Genomic DNA, 6773 nt, shown 5'->3' with positions numbered 1-6773 from the left:
ACTGCAAGGGCCCTTGGAACACCCACAGCCACCACTCTAATAATAGATCCAGAGCATTGATTTACTGCCAGTAACATAGCAATACCAAACTATACAAATATACTTTTAGTATCAAAAGTACGTTATTACTACATTATGCCGAATAACCCCAGTCGGTGTTACATGATTACATTTGTGCGTCATCATTATTATTATGTTGTAGTTGGTCAAGATGGAGCTAATTTGACTATTTTGTGATTTTAGGTAGTTTAATCCATATTTTATAAACTGATCGTATGTTTTGAATGTTAAAACTTAATTAGAAATTGAACTTGAGTGTTTGTTACTGGACTGGAAAACCTGCAACCTGCAGAATCCTGCAACATCTAGATTTCTTAAAGATGCAACAAAATCTAGTATTAATTTGTGGGTGGCATGCTTGTGTGTGAAAGACAAATATGACTGATTTGATTTGATTTGATTGCTTCTGTGTGTCCGTGTCCCGCCCTGTTAGCGCAGACAGTTCACTTCTCGGCTCATTGAGAAAGCTGGTTTAACGGCCGCAGAGCCGAGTGGCAGAGGGATCAGCACTCTCACTGCTAATTGGGCTGTTTCAAGGAGAGCGTGGACGGAACAATGTTGCTTAATGATCAGTTGCAGCATTTGCTCTTTGAAACACGGTTGATGTTTGAGGACATAAAGGGAGAGATTTGCCAGATTTGGTTACTTTTGTTGAAATCTACAGCTCTGCACTTGTTCAAAGCATCATAATGTGTTTTACTAATCCAACAACAGGAACATCAAGAAACAACTAGTTCTGGTTGTGCAAACTCTAAGTTCACAATTTATCTTGTGATGAGATGTGTGGCTGCTTTCTTTTACATGCAGTGGCGGTTTAGCTCCAGTAGGGGGAGCAATGTCGCAGAAAATCATGTTTCTCTGCACGAGTTTCAAAGACAAAGAATCTGGTAAAGCTCAAAAGTACTTCCACTGACTGAGACAGAGCATACAAAGAAGCATTTTCATTTAATATGCATCATTTTTTGATTTATAATATCATCAATTACATGATTTATTTGCCATTTTTATATTAGAACAGTTATGATTTTATGGTATATCAATTACATAATCAAACATTAGTATAAATGATGCAAGAAAAATGAAAGCATATTAAATATACTGGAATATCTGTCGGGGATGTTTTGCAAACTCATAATTAATGAAAGCTATATGCACTTCCTGTCCATAATTTGTGCTACGGACCCCCCATGAGTTGTGTCCTTATAAATAAATACTATAAATGCTTACTCATAGCATTAATGTAAAAATCAGTTTGTTATGCGGGTGAATTATGTTGTACAACTGAATTTATTCTCAGGTAAGTTTTGATGTTTTTCTCCCATATTACACATAATATACATAATATATATAATATAATATAATACAAATATTAGATAGTAGGTCAAAATCTGAATTAGATCTGGCTGTGGGAAATGAAAGGAGATTTCCTATTAGGAGAAGTTTGTTGACAAAAGCATGATTTGTTCTGTGTCTTTGTATTGTTGCCACATGTTCCTTATTATTGGCTCTTTATCATGCATGATCATATTGATCATATTTAATTAACACTAATATCTCAATGAAAATGTGAATCTGGAAACTCAGTTTTGTTTAGTTTCTTTTTTGCATTATTTGTAATTTGCACCAATAAATAATAAAATGTTTAATTCCGTGTTTAAACCAATGTATTTATTTAAAATGTACAGTTTGTATCTTTATAAATTACTCCAATTATGTTCTGTGCATTTTGTATTTTCCATGTAAATCAGTTGTAACATGTTTTTAAATGAAAGGAGCAGACGTGTTCTCTTATCTGCCTTCTTTAACCACATTAATCATGTGGCTGCATTCAAGCTTTTAAATATTATCCAAACCTTCATGTTCACAATTTGTTTGAATGGCGCGTCTAACGCTCAGATAAGAATGAAAATTAGAGCAGCATTAAATGGAGCCTGTTCAATTTGCTACAGTAGAAGCTATTTATCTTGATTAGCATGAAGAGATTGTGGTGCTGCGGCACGATGCTCTATCTGTGACGGGCCTTTTAGTGTTTGTACGTGTGTGTGTGTGATAGTCAGTGCGTGTGTACATCTAAACTTTGTTTTGCTCAGACCGTGTGTGAAACGGATTTCTTTTCTTCGCTTGATCTTTAGTTCATTTGGACATTTAGTTTGTTTTGTTCCCGGCTGAGAGTAAAACTTACTTATTAACTTTAAAAAAATAAAACAACAATAATTTCCCATGAGCATCACTCTCGGTTGCTTTCTGCCAAGATATTTCCTCTCATCCACAATATTTCTTTGAGCCTTAATTAAGAGAACGAGGATTTAGTGTCCTCCAATCGTATCACTCAGAGGACAAGTTTGAACACTTATAGCTCTCCAGATCCAAATGAAAATGGGTAAGTTTACACCGGGAGCCAAAACATAATTAAATCACCCTTACTGCCAAAACCCTTTATGGTGTAACATTTTTGAAAACTGAATTCTGCCAGCATGTGTGGGTCTCTGCATCAGAGGTGTGTGTGATCTGACCATGTACGGTAAGGGGGTTATTACAATGAGTGCAAATGACTGTATTGTGTGTATGTAATAGGATTTGATTGACACTCCATGTTTTTGTATCAAAGATGGTTTTTAATTGGACTATATTCACGCTAAAAGTGTTAATTCTATAAACGTTTATGACATGTAATGTGTGTGATGTTACCTACTGGGAGGAGGTACAATGTGTACAAGTAACAAGTCCAGGGTTGACTGCCATGGGGGGGGGGGGAATGATTTTGACCAGTACGGCTCACACGATGACAACATGTGGTAGGATCGGACGATTTACTGACACAATAACTATGTTTTGAAGCATGAATGAACTGTTCTGGGTGAGTTACTATCTCTTATAGACATGCAATAGTCCCGGGACACAGTTGTGATAATTCCACGTACAGTTCAAGGAACGCTAAGACAAAAAATGAGTGAAAGCGAATGAGAAAAACTGTAAAAAGGCAAGTAACAGCCTGATTTATATCACTTTAACGCCTGTCTGCATGCATCGTTCTGCTGTCAAGTTGACGCACAGAAACATTTAACTTGGCCGTTCCTTAAAACACTTAACACAGAAGTCATAATATAACATTGAAGCCCGGCTCTTGTGCGTGCGCTTTAGTTCTAATGTGAAGCAGGTTCATACCAGGCTTAGAAAAGCTGTCTTGACTAAATTATGACCAACGATGAATTATGTCTTTGCTGTCAGGTAGAGATGTGCTTAAAAAGTAGTCAGTGGAAAACGCATCATAAAGCTTTACGACATCACGGCAAAGGTGCAAGGAAAGCACAATAAATCTTTGATGTCCTTCTCGAGGATCCATTCTCTCGCCGTGATTCTTCTGCCAGGTGGACGAGGTCTCAATAAAGACGTCTGACCTCACAGCAGGTGTGTGACAACGCCATAAAAACGTCTGTTCAAACAGTAAAATCTGAATTAAACAATTACGTTTTTATAAAGCACCATAAACATTTATGAAGGGTGTCATTGAGAAGTGTTCCACTGCAGTAGTGAGGCAGCAGAGGGAGAGTGTGCGCAGGTGAGCGAGAGAATGTGTTTCAACTGTATTTCAGGTAAACCCGGGGAGATTACCTTATTGTCTTTCTCATTTAGAAGAAAGGCCTGACAAAATTGCAGTCAAAATCACATAAGCACTGAGCTGAAAATTGTTGAGTCCCCAGCAAGCAACAACAACAAGCCGGCAGGTGACAAATCTGAATAGATCTTGGATAAACAAAATATACACAAATCTTTATTTGGTTTGCTTTAAAGAAATCACGCTTATTGCATTGTGCACTGAATGCTCAACATATAAAAAAAAAGAAATACTCAGAGTTTGAGTTTACCTGCAGGTACATTACATACATTGAGAAAGTCACGAGGTCGGACACGTGGACTACACAGCATTCCTTAAAGTTCATTTGTGTGTTCACAGTTTGTACATAGTGTAGATTTTGTACATGTTGACTCTATTCCAGGGGGGTTTCCAATGATCTTTTCATGGTGCGTGTGGTTACTCGGAGAAGTAAGAGAAGATTAACCTTCAAAGGACGGCGCCTGTTGTGTATAATTAGGATAATCTGAGGGGTTACAGTAAAATCGGAGCCCTTTCAGTGTATTGTTTTCATACAGAGGTGGTGTCTGAACACATAACAATTTAGTCAATTAAACTTCCAGGTAATCTAAAGCTCCTCTGATAAAACAAAGCAATTTAAAGATTTTAAAGATAAAGACACTTTGAACGTTTGCAGTCTGTATGTTTCAGGTCATTTATTGCATACAATGCAAAACAGTTGAAGAATTCTGCCTCTTTTAATTACACTTTAATGGATCTAAATCTCAACATCATCGGATGAAACATGGCCGCACTTTTAATGTAGTGCGAGTCTATTAAATACCCAGCTTAACAAAGACAGCTATTAGCTTTTTGGTGACATAACGCACCCTCTGCCAGACATATTGTGAGCCTTCAGCTCTTGGGCAACAGTTTATGTGAACATTGAATTATTGCGGTACATATGCAACTTGGCTCACTCATCAGAATTCACTCGATGCTCATTTCTGTGCAGCTTCTGACTGAAATATTTGGCCGGTTAATTTGATTTCAGTTTTCAGAAGCTTATCAGTGCTTTCGTGGTTTTTAGTTTAAAAACACCTTCTATGCACAATGCCCTAAAAGCAAGGCATTGCAATGATAATAATAATAATAATAATAATAATAATAATAATAATAATAATAATAATAATAATAATAATAATAATAATAATAATAATAATAATAATAATAATAAGCTTTATTTGTATAGCATCTTTCATGCAAGAATTGCCCAAAGTGCTTCATAGCAAAAACATAAAAAATAGTACAAGATTATACAGAGAATTTACAGTACAATAATCACAATGTTGATGTAAATGTGCATTAAAAATAGCATTAAAATAGTATTAAAAATAGCATTAAAATAGTATTAAATAGCAGAATAAAAATAGTAAATAGCATTAAAAATAGTATTAAATAGCAGAATAAAAATAGTAAATAGCATTAAAAATAGCATTAAAAATAGTATTAAATAGCTGAATAAAAATAGTAAATAGCATTAAAAATAGTATTAAATAGCAGAATAAAAATAGTAAATAGCATTAAAAATAGCATTAAAAATAGTATTAAATAGCTGAATAAAAATAGGAAAAGTGGAAAAGGCTTAATAGTAAAGAGATAAAATAGCAGCTTTAATAAAAGCATTTCAATGATTTTAAAGTGGCATAAAGTAGCAGCATTAAAGATTGTATAAAATATCACCATTAAAAGGCTAAAGCAAAGAGATAGATGATAGATGCCTTATAAATCAGGCAGCTGAGCCAACGAAAAGTTTCTTGCAATTAAGTAATTTTTTTTGAATCTGGGCGTAATTACTGCGGCAGTTACCGTCGCACCAACGTCGTGATCCAGTGGCTGCTTGGAGATTTGGGACATTTGTGGTATCACACTCCTGCTTGCCATTTTGTACCCTTTGAAGGCCTCGCCGCTGACTAAACATGGTGGTACCCTGACAAATTCAACACTTACTCACCTACTCACTCACTCGCTCGCTGCTATTTCAGCATGTAAGAATATACAACTGTCACTGCTACAACCAGATACTCAGGCACTCAGCTGTTGATTGAGGGATCACTAGCAAAACGAGATGTTGCCAATTCCAAAATGTGCAGATATGGAGATGAATAGCTGTGGGGTTCCTCAGCATTACAGAGGAATGTCACCCAGCGAGGAGCTCTTTGATACAAACGACCAAAACAGAAACCTTCTCCCCTGTTGCAGGAGCAGAGGAAAGAGCAAGAAGGATAGCAGCCGCTCCTTGACGACAGGTAAAAGACGCAGCTGACACAAACTGTCACCCAACTCCCAGAGCGCACTGGGGCTGGAGATTTGCAGTCTGCCTTATTGGCACAGGCTGTGAGCTTGAGAAGTAGAAGGAAGGCACCGACCAAAACCCCTCGCAATGCTGAGAAGGGAAATACATGGGCCTATAATTAAGTCAAGTCGGAAAATGTTTTAATGGCTATCGCAAGTTCTTTACACCATAAGCATAGCGGGGTGTTCTGTCATCAGCCGAAGTCATATCAAAAGACGCCTAACTGCTTTGGAAAACTGACAGTCAATTACTTTTCCTTCATATTTAAGGATCATTTGATCAACAGACCTATATCTTCCTTTTAGGCTGTGAAACTTTTCTGCCACTGCAGGTCTTGTAGGTAACTTCTAGTGCATTGGAAAGTACTTCCTGCAAAATGTTAATTTCTCAAATTGCAAATGTGGCACTTAACAGATCATTGTTGCTGTGGAGATTTGAGTATTTGTTCTGCAACAGCTCCTCTCTCTCTCTCAACAGGGCTCTTAATCAACTGTAGATCCCTCTGAGGGACAATAGCATTGTTGAGCTAGCTCTCTTAGCCCACGGTGACCAAAGTCGACTTTTGCTTTGGACTGGAGCGACCCTTTAAAGCACGCCGACAGAGTTACTGACATGAAAGATGATGCACGGATCAAATCATGTACATTTATGAAGGCCAGTATCAAAATAGACACGGATGTTCTTTTGTTTGAAGTAAGGCATTACACATTTACATTCCTGCACAACTTTTATGCAGGTGTCAATTTTGAGAATTCACACTTTGGACCCTCCAGTTATGTTTCA

This window comes from Cottoperca gobio, chromosome 10 (genome assembly GCF_900634415.1).
Source record: "Cottoperca gobio chromosome 10, fCotGob3.1, whole genome shotgun sequence".
Lineage (NCBI taxonomy): Eukaryota > Metazoa > Chordata > Actinopteri > Perciformes > Bovichtidae > Cottoperca > Cottoperca gobio.
The sequence above is the reverse complement of the archived record's forward strand: the minus strand, read 5'-3'. Positions refer to the sequence as shown.